The sequence below is a fragment of the Schistocerca piceifrons genome, chromosome 2 (genome assembly GCF_021461385.2).
Source record: "Schistocerca piceifrons isolate TAMUIC-IGC-003096 chromosome 2, iqSchPice1.1, whole genome shotgun sequence".
NCBI lineage: Eukaryota > Metazoa > Arthropoda > Insecta > Orthoptera > Acrididae > Schistocerca > Schistocerca piceifrons.
In genome coordinates this window covers 513,538,772-513,562,342 of record NC_060139.1, presented here as the reverse complement: position 1 = coordinate 513,562,342, position 23,571 = coordinate 513,538,772, and the positions used below count along the sequence as shown (strand labels likewise).

General features: G+C 42.9%; 1 pseudogene; it reads right to left on the bottom strand.

The window, feature by feature from the left end:
* Positions 1 to 8,692: 8,692 nt before the first annotated feature.
* On the bottom strand, positions 8,693 to 8,810 carry LOC124778511 (annotated as a pseudogene).
* Between the last annotated feature and the right edge of the window lie 14,761 nt (positions 8,811 to 23,571).

The window sequence follows — 23,571 nt, the reverse complement described above, 5'->3', positions numbered from 1 at the left end:
CAGGACAATGCACGTCCGCATGTATCCCGTGCCACCCAACGTGCTCTAGAAGGTGTAAGTCAACTACCCTGGCCAACAAGATCTCCGGATCTGTCCCCCATTGAGCATGTTTGGGACTGGATGAAGCGTCGTCTCACGCGGTCTGCACGTCCAGCACGAACGCTGGTCCAACTGAGGCGCCAGGTGGAAATGGCATGGCAAGCCGTTCCACAGGACTACATCCAGCATCTCTACGATCGTCTCCATGGGAGAATAGCAGCCTGCATTGCTGCGAAAGGTGGATATACACTGTACTAGTGTCGACATTGTGCATGCTCTGTTGCCTGTGTCTATGTGCCTGTGTTTCTGTCAGTGTGATCATGTGATGTATCTGACCTCAGGAATGTGTCAATAAAGTTTCCCCTTCCTGGGACAATGAATTCACGGTGTTCTTATTTCAATTTCCAGGAGTGTATATTTCGCGCAAGGAGCGCCAACAAAAGAGAAATTCGGACTCGTACCTAGGCATATAGACGGTCGCTTTTCCTTTGCTCCATTTGCGAGTGAAACAGGAAAGGAAATTACTAGTAGTGGTACAACGTAGCCATGGACTGTACGGTGGCTTGCATAGTATTTATCTACATGCAGTTAAGGCTAAAGGCAAAACAATAGTCAAGACATACACCATTGATGGCGCTGTAGACGTACACTGTATGTTATTTTGAAGCCAGAGGGTGCCGGGCCTGATGCCATCTTTAATAGCCCAAAACATAAGCTGCCTGCTGATCACGATTGCTTTTCTTTCATTATTTCAGTCGCTTGCACGCAACTGGTGTTTTAGATACTAAAAATTAAAGTGGTTACATGCAGTTTCGAACGTTTTTCTCTTCTCGAATGCGTATTTGTTCTAGTAGTACGACACATTTGGCCTAGGTAATTCACGAGTCGAAAATGAATGTGATGTTATTTCAGTGATTACGATATCAAGTCAAATTTACAAGAACTTGCAGTACAAGCCTACTTACTAGTACGACTTTGCACCCCTCTTGCCTAAATGCATGTATTGATCCTTTTGGGGTTTCATAAGGCCATTGTATCCTCTCCTGAGGCAAAATGCCTTATTACTGTTGTTAATTGGCCCTTAATAACATGGTTACTGGCACAGGGACTGCAATGATATCTTAGCTGGTCCCACGCATGTTGCATTGGGGACAGATCTGGGGACCTAGCTGGCCAAAGGAGTAGCTCGACATCACTCATTTCGTAGTGACGCGTGCTGTGTGTGGAAGACCGTTGGCCTGTTCAAGAATTACATTACGATGCTGTTACATGAGAGGTAACACATGAAGACGCAGGATTTCTGTGATGTACGCTAGTGCCGTCAGTGTTACCCCAGCCACTACGAGCAGTGACCTGAAGTCATATTCGATGGCTCACCACGCCGTGACGTCAAGAGTAGCACAGCAATTTCTCTCCAGAACATTCAATAGCTCGGATCTCTCCCCGGTCTGCCACCACTCTAGCAGTTGAGGGTCATCCGAAGTAATACAGAATCGTAGTTCATTAATGAACACAATGAGACGCTATTCATCAGTAGTCCAAGCTACAGGTCACGCCATCACTTCAAATGCAACCGTTGTTTTGTTGTGGTGTTAACGGTAGCCTAGGCATGGGACGATGATTGACTCATCCGGCTGCTGATTGCCTCCGACCACCTTTGTAGGATGACACAGGAAGTTGTGCGGAGTGCATTAATTGTTTTCGCATGGCAGGCGTAGACGTGAAGGCGTGCGGCGTGCTTGATGTACAGGTCTTACCACAAATTTCCAAAATTTTCTTTCCTATGGTCGTCAGACGGAACCATGATCATAGCTACGCCTGCTCTCACGTTCTCATGCAGTTCAACACAGACACTAAACAAGAAGAATACTAAGGTATTTCGTTGGCCGTTCTACTTGTCGCACAGAATTGCAACTCCAATCGTTTCCGTACCAGGCGATGGTGTGGACGAAGTTACAATGATATCCGACGACGTATTCTGCGTGCTTCAATCTTTTGTGAGATAGTTTATTTATACAAAAATATCATTAGCAGCCCCGCAAAAATGTCTGAAGATTATACTATCTCAACGTAAAGTAAACGACTAAAGTACAACTCGTCGTGGCGTATTAGTGCACCACACAGTTTTCGACATTCGACTGTGTCCATACAGTGTCTCTCCTACTTCTTAACACATCTCACTCATCATGGAGGATGTGGACTAAGATTTTCAGACCGGCAGAAGCCAAAACATGATGATGTACCAGAGGCGTATCAGCATGGTAACTGCCTTAAAGTCATTTGCAACTGCGTGTAGTCTACACGGATCTGTTGAGAGATTGAATGAATAATATACAATAATTCTGCACCTTATTAACCTAAGTTTCCCAGGTATGTACAGACATAAGAGCAATGTACCTTAGGTTCAGTTGATTTAGGTAGTGGATCTGTTAAGACGATAGCTTCAAATAATGCATGATAGCTCCAGTGATCTGTCATCAAACTCTGGTTTAGTCTTGAAAGTTTATGCATGATTTTCTGTGTGCAATATTATGCATATTACACTACAAGATTTTTAGCGAAATAGTCATGAAACAAATGCACCGAAAACTTAAAATCATTGGGGAACTCGGCACAGCTGTTCGTAGTCTAAATGCAGATATATAATCAAACAAGATGAGTGAGTGTAACGTTGTTACCGTCACTGAATAATACGAAATTGAACGTTGAATTTGGCCACTGTGTACAACGATAATTACTTCACAGCGAGAACAACAATCTTAGTTGTGTACCAGGTTATGTTCATTATCAGTGGGTCATCTTAACATGGAAAAGTGGTTGGACAGAGATTAACAGGTATTTATTTGCTGCAATGACAGACATGAATCACATAACTCACCAGAGATCAAAGTTCTCTAGTACCTAAATCAAATTACAAATTGACCCTAGTGTGGAAGACTGTATGGTGAAAGCACAACAACGTCTGCTCAAATAGGCAGCCTGCAAAATCAAAGTTAATTATAAGTATTACACAATTTCTAAACAAACTGAACAACGTCAGTTGCACGGCAAAATAAGTAGACAACAAAATGCCTAGAATGTGGTTCGTGCTACCAGAACTGCAAGACTTAAGTTTCCCGAAGAACAGCTAACTTGCGCTGATCAGCATCAGAAAGTAGCCTGCAGAGAAAGCGCTCAGCATGGTGGTCTAGAGGAGACGAGCCCAGAATATTAGTACACGACCTTCAACTGCCTGACTTTTTGAAAAGTAGTGTATGGAGGGGACGACCCGTGTCACTTGCCAACGTGACGGACAACAGAGTTGCTTACTTCACGAGAAAACAGCGGACTGCAGCAGAATCTTCTCCCTGTTTGGGTACAAATTGCACATTAACACACACGAGGTTGGTGGCAGAAAATGAAATAATGTCGCTTAGCGATAGATGACACAAATGTCACGGCCTTCCTGAGGTTCTCCTAAATCACTTTAGACGCTATTCAGTTTACAGACGACCACCTGTCCTAACTTGCTGTATGGGCAATCATTTGTCAGTATATTTGACATTTATTTACTTGTGTTAAGCTAAAAAATCTGCTACTCTTGTAATATGAATCTTGGACAGATCAGTTACTGTTACTACTCTCATTGATGGTATTACACTGTTTGGTAGAAGCTTTTGCCTCTGTGTAGCCCGTCATAGTACATGTTAGTGGCTGCCTGAATGGGAATTAAACCTCTGAAGTGTCTTACTGCAGCTGTACTACCTGTTCCCCAAACCAACAGATGCAGCCACGAAGGGGTACTAAGAAATATTCGAAACAAGGGCAACAGGTAATGTCACGATAAGAACTTCAAGTGGAAGATGTGAGGTATCGCTTCCGATGATGAAAAACTAGCGAGTCAGTGTCCCACTATGGGATGGTGTTTCACAAATGTGTATCGTCGGCCCCTTGCCCATACGTACCAGTTACGAACTTCCTCTTCGGTCAGCGGTGAGACATTGTGTGCAGTGAATTCAAATAACAATGCACCACGAAGATGTCTTTCGAAAACTAGGACGAAAAGATGGGTTATGAAGTGCTTTCATTCGACAAGTATATTCGTAGGTCATCATGACATGATAACAGGATTTGTTTAATGGAATGAACACTCTAATGAGGACAGAATATGGACTGAAAGTAAATCCAAGAAAGACGAAAGTAACGAGAAGCAGCAGAAACGATGACAGTGACAAAATTAGCATCGGAATTGGGGATAACGATGCAGACGAATTTAAGGAACTCTGCTGACAAGCACTGCCAAAAAGGGCATTCCTGATCAAGAAAAATTTGCTAGTATCAAACATAGGCCTTAATTTAAGGAAGAAATTCTGATGACATGCATTGGAGGACAGCATAGTACAGTAGTGAATCATAGACTGAGAAAACCAGAACAGAAGAGAATCGAAGCATTTGAGATGTGGTGCTAGAGAAGAATGTCGAAAATTAGGTGAACTGGCAAGGTAATGGAAGGAACATATGGAAAGCACTGACAAGAAGAAGCAGCAGTATTGTAGGAGATGTGTTAGACAGCAGGGAATGACTTCGAAGGCACGAGAGTTAGCTGTAGATGGTAAAAACTGGGGGGGGGGGGGGCGGGGGGCTGGGACAGAAACTGGAATACATCCAGCAAATAATTGAGGACGTAAGGTGGAACAGCTACTCTGATATGAACAGATTCACGCAGGAAAATACTGATAACGTAAAAGGAGAAGACTGATGACTTTAGAAAAGAGTAGATCGATCTGAAACAATATGGGCACATTAGGAAATGCAGCTGCCTCATGAGATTAATTATAAGCAAATTAAGGAAATTTAATTTGGCGAACAATGTAGTACCATACGATGTACTTGTAAGATTGATTCTTGGGTATTACCTATAAGCCTTCGACTCTTTGTAGTTGGAAGACGTACAGAAAATCCAAGGACGATTCGTACTTTCATTATGGACCTGTCACGGTGATACGGAGATGCTCAATCAGCTCTAATGGCAGACACTAAAAGAGAGGCGATGAATATAATTGATGTGACTGCGGCTGAAAGTCCTACAACATATTACTTCCTGTCAGAAACATCTTGCACAATGACCGCTAAGAGAAAATCAGAGAAATAGCAGCTCATACGGAGATCTATCGACAGTCTTTCTTTCGACGTGCCATTCGACGATGGAGCAGGGAAAGGGAACTGATAGTGGAGCCTGAAGTACTCTCCACCACACGTCATAAGATATCTCGTGGTGTATAGATATAGATGCAGACACGAAAAGGAACGATCACGTAAAATCATTGGTAGAAAGATTGAGTGGAAGACTTGAAATTGGTTCAAAGAGTCCTAGGAAAAACCCATGCATTTGAGAAGGAAATCCGATACGAGAAGCCATCGCGGTCAACTCTGAAATACTTTAGCTGTGTTTGGAGTAATAAAATAGACATAACAATGGGCACTGAATGGATCCCAAGGCTAGGGCTTAGGATAGCAGTAGGGTCTAGTCTGTACAAAAAAACAGAAATAACCGTGTAGGGACGATGAGAATGAGTGAGACTGCCGTCCCTACAGATCCATCAGTCACTCTGTCTTCGTTCAGTACGCGAATGGAATAGGAAAAATGTCGATAATATTGGATCGATGTATCTTCCACCACGCACTGTAAAGTGGCTTAGGAAGTATATTCGAAGACAAAAAACTAATGGACCAAGAAAGAATTAACGAAATTTCACGGAAATCGGTAAATATGATGTACGCGTAAGGACAAGTAAATGATTACAATTTCAAAAAAATTGAGTGAGTTATTCAAAAGAAAGACATTGACAAACTGAGAAAGTCAACAACGCGTTGGTCCAACTCTGGCCCTTATGGAAACAGTTATTCTGCTTGGCATTGATTGACAGAGTTGATGGATGTTGTTCTGAGGGATCTCGTTTCAGATTCTGTCGAATTGGCGCGTTAGATCAAGATTCCGAGCTGGCAGGAGGGTCCGTCCCGTAATGCTCCAAACATTCACTAATGGGGAGAGATACAGTGACCTTTCTGGCCAACGTAGGATTGAGAAAGAACGAAGACAAATAGTAGCAACTCTCTCCGTAGGTCGGGTCTTGCTGAAATATAAACCCAGGATGCCTTTCCATGGAAAGCCGTGTGGCCCCAGACCATCACCGCTGGCTGTCGGGCCCCACGGCGGCCGGCAGTCAGCCTGGTAACCCACCACTTCACGGGGCGCCTCCACTCACGTCTTCGACGGTCATCGGGGCTCAATTCGAAGCGGGAGTCATCAGTCAATACAATTCTGCTCCAGTCAATGAGATTCCAAGCGGAAGACGTACCTGGAGACGCCCTTGACAAAGGTGGGATACCAAAATGACAGTCGCCGTCCATACGGCCCGAAAACAAGGAGTGATGATCTACGGTGCCCCTTCATCAGATTTGGTTATCACTTGAAGCACCATTACAGTACAGAGGTCCGTCAACGATACTGACGCCCCGCTGTGTTGCCCTCCATAGCAAGCCATCCCGGGCTTACAAACCAACAAAATAGTGCCAGCTCGCATACGGCAAGACTTCTTACTACTTTTCTTCGTGCTTGCCTGACGATACTTTGAGATCGTTTGGAGAATTGCTGGCAGCTCTCGTCAACGAGCTCGGTGTTTCGAAACTGTAATGCGTCATTTGGACAGAATCTAGCACGATATCCCTCGGGAGACATCCAACAATTCTATCAGACAATGTATACATAAGGCCGAGAGGTGGGCCAACATGTTATTGACTTGCTCAGTTTGTGAAGCTCTTTCTCTTTAATAAATTATCCATTTCTCTGAAATTGTAATCATTTGTTTGTACATGTACATCAAATTACCAATTTCCCTCCCATTCACATAATTCCTCTGTAGTGTCTCTTATCTTAACCACACGATATAACTTTTCGTTCAGTAGGAAAATAAAAAATCTTTATTGTGGGTAACCTGTTTCGGTGAAATTAAGTTACCATCTTCAGATCTGTAATAAAATTATAAGAAGTGCAACAAACTGTTATACAAATAATGGAGCATTAACTCACAGAAGAACCAAATAACAACATACGTTCATGAAGATTATTACATACATTTTGTGCCAGTTGGACACAAACTCCTGTAACAACATTCATGAAGGTATGTTGTTATTTGGTTCTTCTCTGGGTTAATGGTGCATTATTTGTGTGAAAGCTTGTAGCACTTCTTGTAATTCTGTTACAGATCTGAAGTTGATAACGTAGTTTTACCGAAACGTGTAATCCACAACAAAGTTTTTTTAGTGAGCTCGGCTAAGAAGTTCTTCGTCTCCTACGTAATCACTACAGTTCGCCCCTCAGAGCTCTTCGAGAGTAAACTAATAAAAAATCTGTCAAGCAAATGTCATTTAAGTACCAGGTGAACATTAACCAGAGCATTTGCCTTCCACGTAACTTCATGAACAGCAACAGGTCTTTTTTGAAATGTATCCCATAAATTTTTGTACCTTCCACTCTCTGCCCTCAAACACTGTTCAACAATGTATGACAATGCATCGTTTATGTTAACGTTTAACTATTCAACACGTGACCCAAAACCGATTTTGACTTTCTCTTTCTAGCACGAAGTGCAGGTACCTCGGGCAACGTAACTCGTCCACGGCTGGAATTGATAGTAAACAAGTAGAAACACAAGGAAAATGTGCACCAGTCGTTACTATTCTGCTAACTTACATTCTCCACATAAGAGCAGTAGTTCCACCTTCCCTTCTTCAAAAAAATGGTTCAAATGGCTCTGAACACTATGGGACTTAACTTCTGAGGTCATCAGTCACCTAGAACTTAGAACTACTTAAACCTAACAAACCTAAGGACTTCACACACATCCATCCCCGAGGCAGGATTCGAATGCGACCGTAGCGGTCACGCGGCTCCAGACTGTAGCGCCTAGAACCGCTCGGCCACTCCGGCCGGCTTCCCTTCTTCGGTTTTCACTGTACTCATACGTATAACTAAAGACAGTTCAGTGAGTGAGCAGTGCGCATTTTCCGTGTGTTTGCAGTTGCTTTTACTGTCAGCTGCAGCGAGTGGCAGAGTTACGTTATCCTGCATACACGCACTGTGTGCTTATAGAGGGAAGCCAGATGTCATTTAATATTATGTTTTTAACAACGTCATGTTTACGTGAATGGTGCACTGTGATACACTGTTGATCAGTCTTGAGGTGAAGTAGTAGGTAAGCAAATAAAAAAAAATCGGTCCTTGTTTTTAAAGGACGTACTGCTGTTCATATCTTCGTAACCAACGAAGAAACCACAAAGGCAGTCATGCTTGGTTAAGAGCTCGCTGAAAGCGAAACAATTAATTGATGCTTTTCTTTTCATTTTTGGTATTGGGCGAGTAGTTATTCGAGTTGATCAAGATAAATGGGGCAAACGAAACTAAACTCTTCCCGAACAGGCCAGGAAAGGCCCAACGGTACCGACCGGCCGCCGTGTCATCCTCAGACCACAGGCGTCACTGGATGCGGGTATGGAGGGGCATGTGGTCAGCACACCGCTCTCCCGGCCGTATGTCAGTTTCCGAGACCGAAGCCGCAACTTTTCAATCAAGTAGCTCCTCAGTTTGCCTCACAAGGGCTGAGTGCACCCCGCTGGCCAACAGCGCTGGGCAGACTGGATGGTCACCCATCCAAGTGCTAGCCTAGCCCGACAGCGCTTAACTTCGGTGATCTGACGGGAACCGGTGTTACCACTGCAGAAAGGCCGTTGGCCAGATAAATGGGACACCCTGAATATACGTATTTACAATAGTGTACAAAAAATTTAATAACTTTGTCAGCTCCGATACCCTGCACTTAAATCCGTTTTACTGTTTGTGGTTGTAACGTCCAAGAAAAACCACCGAATCAGCAGACCATATTTTTAGCCTGTGTGTATATGAAGAATAATCTAGCTAAAGAGGTGAGCAGAGTCCCTGGAGAAGCTTTCCTTTCTTTCTCTTGTGCCACTTAATAGGAAGAAGCGGCGTCGAGAAGGCTTTGCTGTGAAACCAGTGCCAGACCTCTAGAACGTAGAAGCCGGAGCATCTCCGGACCGCAAAGACAAAAAGTGCTTGTTCTTTGTAGTGAGGGGTGGAGTGAGGAGGGAAGCCGCTGGACCGGTCTTCAACAAGCGGCGACGCTAGCCGACCCAGTTCCCGGCGGCAGAGTCTCTCATTAGCGTCCGGCACTGCTGCCGCCGCCGCCACCGCAGCCGCAGACACGGGCCGAGCGCACCTGCTGTGTTTTTGTCGGCGCTCCCGGGAGACCGGTGTAGGTTACCCGGACCTGGCCGGCGCAGCGGGATCGGTTTACTGGCACGACTCCACGGCGGGGTGTGGGTGACGCAAAGGTCGCACCCGGCAACCCGGCAGCCGAGATAACGTAATATTATCCTAGGAAGCTTGACAGTCTTCTCTTCCAAAAGTTTATACCTTGTCACTTCTTTCATTTTCTAAAATATAGTTATAGAGACTTGAGTTGCCTGTTCTGTCGGAAATGTCCAACTGAACAGACACTACATATCAATGTAAATATGAGCGAGGACGGGTCAGATACTTTCAGTGCTGATGCACCGTATCTTCCGAACCCCTGCGGGACTTTGCGAATGCTACGATCATTGGGGCTACAGGATTGAGGCGCTACTTGCCATTAGCCTGATGTGTCTTTTCAATTTTTTGTTTATTATGACTTTACCAATGTCATTCGAATGTTGGTAATTGACCCCCTCCTCTTTTGTAAATCTAGGTTGTTCAACAGCTCAAACAGATTCTTCATATTGTGACCAAACCAAATAAATTTACAGTAAATTATTACGATTGGCGTGCGTCCCTGATTGACACTGTAAGTCCTTACAAATTATTATTAATAGCTGTTGCTGTGGAAACTTAAGCGAATGATTTCATTCAGTGAGTCATCATGTTCTTTATACTCGTAAATGTGAAATTCACTGTATTATTCTATGTTTCTCAGCTTTATCGACCACTTCTCGTATTGGATTATCTTACTTTTCTTGCCTTCATTGCCGCTTGTCGTTGAATTCAGCACTCTCGAAAAAAAAAAAAGACAATGAACTAAAATTATGCCAAGTTCTTTGACCTGAGTGACTTGTAATATAACTTGCAAAACGATTTACACTCTCGTCCTTATACTACAGGTTAATCAGAATATCTCATACGCGATGACTTGCCTACTTGCAATCACCTTGTAACGAACTCAGCTGAAACATTAATAATACTCAGAACTGAACGTATTTAATGTCTTTTTGGCGATAGCATAGTTTCGCTTTCAGTTGTTGCAGTAAGCGTCCTACACAAGGCCAGCTTTTGTCTGCTGCTCCTCCACGGAGTTCTATATTTCCACAAGTTTATATCTTTGCACTTCGATTGTAATGAAATTCTTCTTGGTAGAACGAGTCTCAACAAGCGTTTTACCTCTACTATCCCCTTTGGGATACAAGTAATGTGGTTAAAAAGTATTAGAAAAATACTTTTAATCGTTTAGTTCAATATCTTCTTTTTCATTTTAAGTATATTTTTCATCTCAAGTACGTTACAGCATCTGATGAGGACACTAAAGCTAAATAGGACGTAAAGTTTACGGAGCCCCATTGTCAACTTTTCTTCTCTTTCCCAGGTTTATCGTTCTACCCCAAGTGATATAATATTATTCACTGTTAAGCCATTTGAACTATTCCTCAGCAACAATTCAGCAATGAGACTCAAACGTTGATTGGTTATTAAGAAGTGGGTGAAAACTGTGGATACTTGACAAACTTGACAAACTTAGCTCAGTACTTGGCGATGCCTGGGTATCCGTTTATTCAAATTCTATGATTCCATCTCCTCCTTCCCCCTCTCACTGTGTATCACCTCCGCCTCCATCTCCTTCTCCCCTCTCTATGTACCCACTTCCTTCCCTCCCCATTCTCTCTTCATCTTCCGCTTCGCTCTCTGTCCATCTGCTCCTTCCACCTCTGTCCACCTGTTTCTCTCCCTCTGTACATTTCCTCCACCCCCGTCGAGATAAGTTTCCTACTGCCCTCTAACGCCCCTCTCCAAAAATATCTTCTCCTGCCTCCTCTCTGTCCATATCCTCCCCCTTCTCTGTCGTCCACCCCTCACATCCTCTCCATCTCCTCCTGCCACTCTCTGCATCTATTTGCTAACCTGTCCTATGTCATCTTTCTATCTCTCCTCTTTCCTTCCTCAACCCATCTCCTCGTCTCCCCCTTTTTCTACACACTTCTCCTCTGTCTCTCTCTGTCCAGCTTTTCCTTCCCCGTATCTACCTCCTTTTACCCCATCTTGCCGTCTACCACCTCCACCTACATTCTTTGTCCATCTTCGCCTTATTCTCTCTCACCCTGACCATTTTCTTCTCCCTGTCCCTGTCCAGCTAGTCCTGCCTGTCTGTCAGCCCATCACCTCCTCTCTCCCTTCTTTTTCCACCTCTTACTCTTCCCTTTCCCTCTTCATTTGCCACTCTCTGTCTGTCTCCTCCTCCCCCATATGTGTACATCTTCTTCTCCCCCTCTCTGTCTGTCCATCTCTTTTTCCGTCTCTACATTATCTTCCCCCATCCAATAGCAGATTTCTGCTTCTTAAGCCCACAATATTTAAATCTAAATAGTAACAAGTATGTGTATCAAATCTGGTTGAAATCGACCCACAGCTTTCAAGGGGGGAGAGGGGGAGGGTGATCTCATTGTCTATGGTATGGTTCGTTGCATCTGTTCCAGGCCGACGTCTCATGTCACTTTTTTAACTTCATCATTGATCCATTTACTCAGTTTTTTTAATTACAGAGATGAACTAACCCTCTGACCGAAGATGCTGAGCTACTGTGCCGGCTACATTTGGCTTATGGCCAGACGCAAACTTCCACACGTTGCAACCATGTGTCCATAATCTGTACTCATACATCCATAATGTATGTTACCGTAGAGGGGAAACATTTTACTTGAAATCCACTTGCATGCATGCCTGAAGAAATTTTGTATCACTTTAGGCACTGCAATATCGTATGATGCAGTCTAAGAGTAACGTTTTAACAGTAATTTAAAAGTTAGCGTCTTTGCAGGACTGGAGGATAAATATGAAATGCACATAGTAAAGATATCAGTCTGTATAGCAGAAGTTACACAATACGGCGGATCATTATAGCAAAGAGGAGCAAAGGGCTGCACGAACTTTCACTAATAGTACACCAAGTAAAGTGGCTGGTTTAGAAAAAGATACTTATTTCTAGCGCATGTAATTGTTCAGATGGTCAGACTCTTAATAAATTCATTGCATTACCACATCGAAAAGTGATTTCTATACTACCTTATTGTCAACTTCTCATTTTTAATAGATTGTGGAGAAAAATCACGAGTAATGGTCTTCATAATCGTAAGAGTTTCAGAGCAGCTTTGTATCAAATAGATTGTTTAATATTTCAAGACAGAATTTAATTTGCTAATATAACTTAGCATACACGTGAATTTTACAGATTTAAAAATTATATGAGTGTTAAAAGGTTGTTGCAATAGCCACCACACACCCCTTCTTCTTCTTCTTGTTCTTTTTGCATGATGATCTATGTTATAGGCCTGTTCCGTCTTCTAACCAGCCACCCACGTTTTTCTTGGTGTTGCGACGTATCTAGTATCTAAAGGTTTGAAATTTCTGGATTTTCTTGTCAGTCGCAAATTTGACATTCCTTGTAGTTATTCTAGACATTTCTGTCGATCAAATTTGAGCTTTTCATTATAGCATATATTCCAAGCTCTGCTCTTATATCTTCACTTCTTCGTCTAATCTACTGCAGCCCTTCACACCTCTTAGAAATTTCAGTTTTACTGCTCGGATTCTACTTTACTGCTTTTTAGTTGTTCTCGAAGTTTCGCTTCCAAACAGCAAAGTGGAGGTGTTCATTACCATCTAAAAATTCATTTACGAAATAAGAGATGATGCGTCTCTTATATAAAAGTCACAAAAGTATTTTTATACAGATTCGTGCAGTTTCCATTGGGAGAGAAACGATATGGCACACAGTTTTAGTGGAAGGGGATATTCTCAAGGAACAAGAAGTAACTGCTTCTGTCACAGAAGAGCGGACATAATTAAAAACGGTCCCACTAAATGCGATTTCTTTGCTGCGAAGAATTCTAAGAAGTTACAATTATGTAGTAGCGTCTCATCAGAAATAAGGAACATATATTAGCAAACCAGCAGACAGCAAAGGTCAGAGCCACATTGGTGACAGAGGAAACACTTGAGAACCATTAGCAGATGTAATCAGTCACGTCAACACAGCAGGGAGAAATGGAAGGGAGAATTTCTGTGAGTTACAAATGGTACTTTCGGCAGCAAGGCGGCCGGAAAGGAAGGAAATATCGAGGCCGTGGTTAAAACATTCGAGCTAGTCATTAATCAAAAGATAAAGACGTAACAGATTTATAGCGCCTAAATGCCAAGTCTTCTTCGCCAGCCCATGAATTACGCGGACGTATTAAAGACGGTGGAAAATTATATTGGAAGCGGGGCAGACGTGCTCCATAAAACGATCAGCCCAGATTACCTTTCTGAGTCGAGTCACGCACAAGAAGCGCGTTCTTAGTTTCTGGAAATCTTTACGATCATTCTCAGGCTCCTGTTCCCATCTCCAATTCGGTTTCTGTAATATATAAAGGGTTTTATTGCAGTAAAGCGTAGTATGTGTTGAAATGGGCAGTAAAATAACCACTTAATGAACCAGGGAACCTTTAAAACTCAGAAACGGGGAAAGAATATTCGAGTAACCTGAGGATAAAATAATAGGGAATTCAGTATTAAGACGTTCACTATACCGACACTTCACAATAAGAGAAGTTTTATAAAGGAAATGATCGAGAGGAGTTGAAGAATCTGATATTCCTCATACTACAGGTATTGCTTCTGTAGGAATCGTGAAAACAAAATTAGACAAATTACAGCAAAAATACCAACGCACCTTACTTTTCCCCGCGCTTCATGGAACTAGAAGAAATGCTGACATCCGTAACACGTTGCAACTCTTTCTCATGAACTTCCCAGTGGTTTGCAGAGAATGTGTATAGATATAGATTCAACCCTTCTCTCTGAATTTCAAAATCATTCTACCACCTCTATCCGCTTTCATAACTGCTCGGTCAGCACAGATGGCTGCCAGGAGGAGGATCCGGTTTCGTTTCTCGGTACTGCCAAGGATTTTTTCCTTCATTGAAGAGCAGGTACAGGATGCACATAGTCTCGCAACTGAGGAGCTACTTGGTCGAATAGCAGCGGCTCCGCCGTGTGGAATGTCTGTAAAACTGCCAGGAGAACGGCGTGTGACCACATGTATCTCCATATCGCATCCGCATTATGAGCAAAGCAGAGGACCACACGTTGGTCGGTAGAAATCCTTTGGGCCTTCTCGGCGTGGGAGAGGGGCTAGCTTTTTTTCACAGCACCTCGGAAAAATGTCTAATAAGGTGAAATATGAATGGAGCGCTTGGGGCTATAATCACAAAGAGCAGAGCGGGAACTGTACAAACTATGTAGACTAGTAACATACATTTTTAGAACCTCAATCATCATTTGATAACAATATGATTATTATGCATCTGAAAAAAAAAAAACAAACAAGAATGAATAGATGTGAAATCTCCAGCGCCATCAATTCTGTATCAAATTGGTCAAATATATTCATAACCGTCTTTTATCGAAGAATGGATTGGATCGCTGCGAGGAGGTTACGAAAGGACCATTTTGATTTTAGGGGAATTCGGGACGCTCGAGAAGTAGTTCTGGCTCTGCGCTTCTTAATAGGAGGCCTGTTAGCTAGGAAACATGCACTGTATTCGTAGATTTGGAGAAGGTTTATGATAATACGGAATATAATTAAATGTTTTCCACTCTTCGACATTGAGTTACCATCTACAGTGACAGGAATTACACTATGTGATCAAAAGTATCCGGACATCCCTAAAAACATACGTTTTTCATATTAGGTGCATTGTGCTGCCACCTACTGCCAGGTACTCCATATCAGCGACCTCAGTAGTCATTAGACATCGTGAGAGAGCAGAATGGGGCGTTTCACGGAACTTGCGGACTTCGACTATGGTCAGGGACTGGATGTCACTTGTGTCAAATGTCTGTCTGTACGCGAGATTTCCACACTCATAAACATCCGTAGGTCCACTTTTTACAATGTGATAGTGAAGTGGAAACTCGAAGGGACACGTACACCACAGAAAAGTACAGGTCGACCTCGCCGACAGTTGAAGAGATTCGTAATGTGTGATAGGCAGACATCTACCCAGACTATAACACAGGAATTCCAAACTGCAGGAGGATCCACTGCAAGTACTATGACAGGCAAAAGGTGAGAAAGCTTGGATTTCATGGCCAAGCGGCTGCTCATAAGCCACACATCGCGATAGACAATGTGGCGATCAGATGGCAGCATGTGCCAGCATGTGTAGTGCCAACAGTATAATTCGGAGGCTGTGGTGTTATGTGTGGTCGTGTTTTTCATGGACGTGGCTTGCACCCCTTGTTGTTTTGCGTGGCCCTATCACAACACAGGCCTACATTGATGCTTTAAGCAACTTCTAGCTTTCCACTGTTGAAGAGCAGTTCGGGGATGGCGATTGCATCTTTCAACACGATCCAGCGCGTGTTCATAATGCACGGCCCGTGGTTGAGTGTTTTCAAGACAATAGCATCCCCGTAATGGACTGGCCTGCACAGAGGCCTGAGCTGAATCCTATAGAACACATCTGGGATCTTTTGGAACGCCGACTTTGTGCTAGGCCTCACCGAGGGAGATCGATACCTCCCCTCAGTGCAGCCATTCCCCAAGAAACCTGACTGAACGTATGCTTGCGAGACTGGAAGTTGTCATCAAGGGTAAGGGTGGGCCAACACCATGTTGAATTCTGGCATTACCGATGGAGGGCACCACGAACTTGTAAGTCATTTACAGCCAGGTGTCCGAGTACGTTTGATCACATAGTGCACATTCTGTTTACACGAAGCAGTAGTCAGTATTGATGGAACGGTTAGAGTCAGCATTGGTTATTGATGTCCATAGTCATTACTGACATTTAATTTTTATATTAAAGAGGCAATGAGGAAGACAAAAGATTATCTGGAAGTGGAAACTATTTGTCACGGAAGGAAAATCAGGAGGATGTATCTACTTGATGCCGTGGCAGTAGTCACCGAAGCTGAGAAGGAATTGAGTCGAATGTTTAATGAAATTGAATTACGTCTACAACATATACGCAAACAAAAAGAGAAAATGGATAAAGTCTCCTATTCCGGAAATTGAATAAATTGGAAAGATTTAGCACGGACAGAATTGAACAAATTTCCGAAGCAAAATGGTTTTATATAATAAGAAATAGCCTGTTATATCGCAATGTATTAATTTAAGAGCAGAAAACGGTTCATGAAAATCTATTATAGGAGATAAGCTCTGCACGGGTGCAACATACCAACGAAGCGGACGGCTGATGCTGAATGATTAATACCGTTTTAACGATGTTACACAAGTTTGGTGCTCAGTTATGAATTTAAGACGCCGTGTAACTAGTGGAAGAGAAAAAATGGCTGATAAACAATGTACTGAATCGGAGAGGCATTCTGAAACATCAGGCACTAGCGATACTGTGCCTAAAGCAATAACAGCAGGGAAGACTCGCTGGGGTGAGCCTTAGTATGGGTACATAAGGTAGGTCATTAGCATTGCAACATGCAGCCTTAATGATGAAATGTGGCGGACTTCTGGTAATAAACAGGAATAGGAAACTATTTTAAATAAATTATAAGCTTTATGACGCACGCAAATCATAAAGATTTTCATGTATATGATGCGCCTTAGCTACCATGTAATTCAGAAATGGGAATGCCACTGCTGACTGCAGAGGAGAGAGCAGATAGAGGGAAAGAGTTCATTGAAGGGCTCTATGAGCGGTCAGACTTGTCTGATGACGTGATAGGAGAAGAAACAGGAACTGATATGGGAGAGACAGGGACGCAGTGCTAGCATCACAATTTAAAAAGGGTTGGAAGTCTTAAGATCGAATAAGGCAGAAGGGATTGGTAACATTCAATCACAAATTGTAAAATCATTAGGTGAGGTGACTACAGAGCGACTATTCACGTTCGTGTGTAGAATGTCTAAGTCTCCCGATACACCTTCTAACTTTCGGAAAAATATCATCCACGCAATTTCGAAGATTGCAAGAGCCAATAAATGTGAAAATTATCGCCTTATTAGCTTCACGATTCGTGGATCCAAGTTGATGACGAGAATAACGTACGGAAGAGTGGAAAAGAAAACTAGAGATCTGTTTGATGACAATGAGTTTGGCTTTAGGGAATGTAAAGGCATCAGAGAGGCAATTCTGACGTTGCAGCTTATAATGGAACCAAGATTGAAGTGAAATCAAGACACGTTTATAGGATTTGTAGACCTAGAAAATGCATTCGACAATGTAAAATGGTTCAAGATGTTAGAAATCCTGAGGAAAATAGGGGTAAGCTTTGGGGAAAGAGTACTGCAGTACCGTACTACATGTGTTTGTATTCTAAGAAAAATACCATTATAGGAAAGACTGTTCTACTAACTTAAATTCTCCATAGGCGAGTAGCATTTCTGCCTTTTCTTCGTTGTGTGGACTGACTCACACAAACCTTCAACTGAAGACGGCAACTGAATGACAGGTGACCGTGGTCGAATGGATTTCAAATTGAAGCCAAACATTTGGTCCAAATCGGTTGAGGACATTTTAAAGGGCAATCGTAACTTCTTTAAGCGTCCTAATCGCACCCAGGCTCGCTACAGACTGGAGCCCACGCAGTGGGGTTACGTCATATGCTTCGAATACCTGAGCGCAACTGGCCTTAGAGGATGCCGTCGACCGCTGTTGCTATCGCCCCTTGATAGAAGACTAGTACACATCTTCTTTCGATTGCACTTCTGAATCAAGAATACGGCACATTTATCTGCAAATTAATCGTCTGAGTGATCCAGCCGGGGGACATATTTAGTTAATGTAGTATCGCTATTTGCTCATACTATGATTCCTCTCAGTAACTTCTTGCAGCATCCTACTCGGATTTTTCCTCTCTTATCGTAGAAGTAGTTAAATGTTGTCTCACGACCCGGTAATTTCAAATGGATTGATGAGTTGTATAACAGAAGAACGGCGTGGCTATGAGGAATCCTAGAGCACTGTTACAGCTAATTTCATTATAGAAAATTTCGAGGAGCATGCATTGGCAACAGGCAGCAAAAAAACGAATGTTCGGTTCCGCTATGTAGATGATATATGTTTTGTGGAGCACGGCAGAGATGAATTAGATCGTTTTCAAACCATCCTAACGGGATTAATTCGGAGATCCAGTTTACCATCGAGGGGTAGGAAGGTGGAAGATTAAATTTTAAATAAGGAAGATGGTAGTTTAGCACACATACTTTACCTACACCGGGATTCGAAGCACACCCACAGCGAAAGGGAGGCATGATAAAAACGTTGGCAGATAGAGAAAGGTACATCTGCGAACTAGAGCTGCTTAACGTGGAATGAGAACAAAAGGCCACGCATTGCTCTAGAACGGTTATTCGTCAACTGAGGTAAAAAGACTGTTAAGAGCACTGCATACAAGTCATAGAGATGCGCCGCGCGGGATGGCCATGCGGTCAAAGGCAACTTGTCGCGGTTCGCACGGCTCCCTCGGGCGTGAGTTTGTGTTCTCCTTAGCGTAAGTTAGTTTAAGTTAGATTAAGTAGTGTGGATCTTACCACAAATTTCCAAAAAATTTATATAGAGATGTTCAAGCGCCTGTGGAATCGAAAGTTTCCCTGCCTTTCACTAAGGAAGTCACTGACTGCACAGAAAAAATGTTTGAAAAATGGAAAAATGTGGTAATCTACAAACTTATCCCTAAGATACAGGATCACCTAAAATTGCCCAAGGATACTCCCAAATCACTGAAAAAAGCACCAATTTATAGGACTCCGTGTAATTGTGGAAGGTGCACTTGGATACTACAAAAGGTACAATCAAAGAACGACGAGAGAAGCACAAGGGTAACTGCAGAAGAGGGGAGATTCGCAGATCAGATACTGCGGAATATGCTTTTCAGTCAGGAGACCACCACAATCATTTTGATAGAACTGAAGTACTGGCAGCTACAAGCGGTTACAGTGAAAGGCTGCACAGAAGGCCATAGAGATTGTTATAACACCCCAGGAATTTCAGTAGGAAGAACGAGGGAATGAAATTGAATAACGTCTGGTTCCTGATGCTGAAGATAATATGCACTAGTTTTCCATCATGGAGTGACAGAAATGAGCGGACGACGGCAACTGACAGCGGCCAATTACGTCCAGGTACTCAAAGAAAGGCCCACGAGAAATACAGGCCATGGCGCGTACGTCATAGCAAGTGATACTACAGGTCTCAGGAGTGCCAGCAGCCGTCTTCAGAGGAGAGACGGATTTAGTATATCTTGACAGCGTCGTTTAAATGCACGCAAACTTTCGATAGTACATGACAAAGTTTAAACCTTTAACGGTTACATTTTCAATTACATGTTGATTTTCCTTGGGCCCTGCAGGGAGCCAGGCGTTCGTGAAGTGTGGTGGATAAGTCGCCTAGTGTGGTGCCACAAGTTCGTTGCGTGGCCCGTATCTCTCGTGGACGCCGGCTCTGTGAGAGAACGCGCAAACGGAATTTTGCTGGGTTTTGGGTTGGGTTGGGTTGTTTGGGGGAAGAGACCAAACAGCGAGGTCATCAGTCTCACCGGTTTAGGGAAGGCAGTCGGCCGTGCCCTTTCAAAGGCATTTTGCTGCAGTCAGTAGTGAAACAGGATGTGAATCGGACACTCAATGAAGCTACAATCATTCCTGAAAATGTCCTCTACAGATGGGGACGAAACGTTGGGTTTTACTGTGAAATCCATTCGACCACTGCAGAATAACCCGGAATATTTTGTTAATTGAGACATTTCCGATATTGAAGGTTTACGGTTTACAACTGTTTTCCTTAGGTATCCATTTGTTCAGTGTCAACTCCAGCAAGTGAACCAGTTACGTCGCCCAGGGAGCCTGGATTGTATGACGTTAATGGTAGACTGTGATACGTGTTTGAACAGGTCTTCAGGAAAGAAACTGTATTACTGAATAAATAAATGTAGGGCGTTATTTAAAAAAGACATACTGCTCTTGATTTCTTCGTAAAGGACAAAGTTATAAGAAAGGCAACAGTGCTGGTTAATGTCTCCCTAGCAGCTAAACTACATTTGTAACATACATTTCTTATTTTGCCTCTGGAAAAAAGTTATTTGATGTGATCGCGTAAATGGGACACCGTGTATAAGAATTAGATGTTCACTTCTCTATAAAATTGTATACCCGTGAACCATGGACCTTGCCCTTGGCGGGGAGGCTTGCGTGTCTCAGCGATACAGATAGGCGTACCGTAGGTGCAACCACAACGGAGGGGTGGGTATCTGTTCAGACGCCAGACAAACGTGTCGTTCCTGAAGAGACGCAGCAGCCTTTTCAGTAGTTGCAGGGGCAACAGTCTGGATTATTGACTGATCTGGCCTTGTAACACTAACCAAAACGGCCTTGCTGTTGTGGTACTGCGAACGGCTGAAAGCAAGGGGAAACTACAGCCGTAATTTTTCCCGAGGGCTTGAGGCTTTACTGTATGATTAAATGATGATGGCATCCTCTTGGGTAAAATATTCCGAAGGTAAAATAGTATCCCATTCGGATCTCCGGGCGGGGACTACTCAAGAGGACGTCGTTATCGGAGCAAGAAAACTGGCGTTCTACGGATCACAGCATGAAATGACAGATCCCTTAATCGGGCAGGTAGGTAGAAAACTTAAAAAGGTAAAATGGATAGGTTAAAATTAGATATAGTGGAATTGGTGAAGTTCGGTGGCGGAGGGAACAAAAGTTCTGGTCAGGTGAACACAGGGTTATAAAAACAAAATCAAATAGGGGTAATGCGGGAGTAGGTTTAATAATGAACGCATTGTGGCCAAGATAGATACGAAGTCGACGCCTACCACAGTAGTACAAGTTTACATGCCAACTAGCTCTGCAGATGAGGAAGAGATTGAAGAAATGTATGAGGAGATAAAAGAAATTCACGTAGTGAATGGACACGAAAATTTAATAGTCATGGGTGACTGGAATTCGATAGTAGGAAAAGGAATAGAAGGAAACGTAGTAGGTGAATATGGAATGGGGGTAAGAAATGAGAGGAAGCCCCCTGGTAGAATTTTGCACAGAGCATAACTTAATCATAGCTAACATTTGGTTCAAGAATCATGAAAGCAGGCTGTATACATGGAAGAGGCCTGGAGCTACTGGAAGGTTTCAAATAGCTTATAGAATGGTAAGACAGAGATTTAGGAACAAGCTTTTAAATTGTAAGACATTCCCAGGGGCAGATGTGGACTCTGACCACAATCTGTTGGTTATGAACTGTAGATAAAAACTGAAGAAACTAAAATAAGGATAGAATTTAAGGAGATGGGACCTGGATAAACTGACAGAACCAGAGACTGTAGAGAGTTTTAGGGGGAGCATTAGGGAGCGATTGACCGGAATGGGGGAAAGAAATAAAGTAGAAGAAGAATGGGTAGCTTTGAGCGATGAAATAGTGAAGGTAGTAGAGGATCAAGTAGGTAAAAAGACGAAGGCCAATAGAAATCCTTGGGTAACAGAAGATATACTGAATTTAATTGATGAAACGAGAAAATATAAAAATGCAGTAAATGAATCAGGCAAAAAGAAATACAAACGTCTTAAAAATGAGATCGACAGGAAGTGCTAAATGGCTAAGCAGGGATGGCTAGAGGACAAACGTAAGGATGTAGATGCATATCTCACTAGGGGTAAGATAGATACTGCCTACAATAAAATTAAAGAGGCCTTTGGAGAACAGAGAACCACTTCTATGAATATTAAGTGATACGTGGGGAGGCGCTGGTGCCACCCGCTTTCTCCGTTCGATTCACCCGGATCGATTGTTTCCCTCTGGCGTTGCTTATCTTTGCCTCGTTGACCGGTGATGGTGCTGGTGGGCTGGAGGGCAGACTGGGTTTTGGCTTCGGAACGGCCGGTACGTGTCGCTGCTCAGAGAGTGAAACTTGTGTTTGCGTGGAGTTAGCTGTCTTTGACCGGTGTATGTTGCTCGGAGTGCGGAAGAGGGCCTGTTATTGCAAGTTCTTGAGGCGTGACTGGGCCATGGTCTTTTACACAGGACGCTGAGTAATGTGTTATTCGTTTTGGCTAGTGGAGTTGAACTATGTACCACGCAGCTGTCTATTGAAGAAGTAGACAATCAAGCCTTCTTGTTTTCCACTCGGGCCTACCCGTGTTATCACTAGCTTCTACCTTTTCTTATGAGTGCCAATACTGTATTGGAACTGCGACGTACTGGTAAAATAATATTATCCTTTGTCTTATCGTTGCCCTTTTAAAACTAGTCTGTTTGTGCTGGCGCAATTTTACATATTTTGAAATTTTAGGTATACAGTTAATTCTTTTAACCATATTTAATGTTCCTTTGTCTTGATGTGATCTATCTTGGCAGAATTTTATCTTACTATATTCTGGGGCTGTTAACTTCGTTTCTTTTGGCTGTGACTGTGTGTTTGTTGCAGCACTGCAGCGGGCACCTAGTCATGTCTAAATCGATGTCCGGAGTACGACGCCTTGGCCTACCAGTACCAGAGGGAACGAAGGTTCTTTTGGCCGCGGGGAAAATGGCAATCGATACGGCGGCCACTGAGTTCTTCTGGTTGCAGTGAGTGGGGATCTTGCATTAAGTTTCCTCTGCATTGGGACGCCAAGACGTCTGTTTCGTTTGCTGTACTGCTTATACATTTATCTTCAAAACCATAAAGGATGGAGGCTAGGGTTCTGAATTGTACCTTACGTCCAGCGGGAGTTGAACTTACGTACATGTTAAAGGGAAATACTTGATGGGTAGCGGAAATATGAAATAATGTGATTTGTCCTAATGCGCTTGCCCCTATTTAAAAGAAACTTATTTCACCTTTGTTATTCAAGTGCCCTTTGTTAAATGAAACTGATTTTACCTTTTGTTATTGAAGTGCTTACAGTTAGTATAGAAGTTATAAGAAGTTCTTGTTGGCACCTAATTCAATTAGAAAGGTATTGCGTAATGTATTTTTCTGGCTTGTGAATAAGAGACACACGTAGAAAATTTTTGCTAAATACTGTGCCCTTTTGGTTAAACTGTTCATCAGTAATAAATTAGCTGTATCTTACAAGTCCTGTATAATTGTTATTATTTCACTTGTCACCAGTTTGCACGTAAACTCCACGTTGCATCAAGAGCTCAGATGGGAACCCAGTTCTAAGCAAAATAGGGAAAGCAGGAACGTGGAAGGAGTAGAGGATCTATACAAGGGCAATGTACTTGAGGACAATATTATGGAAACGG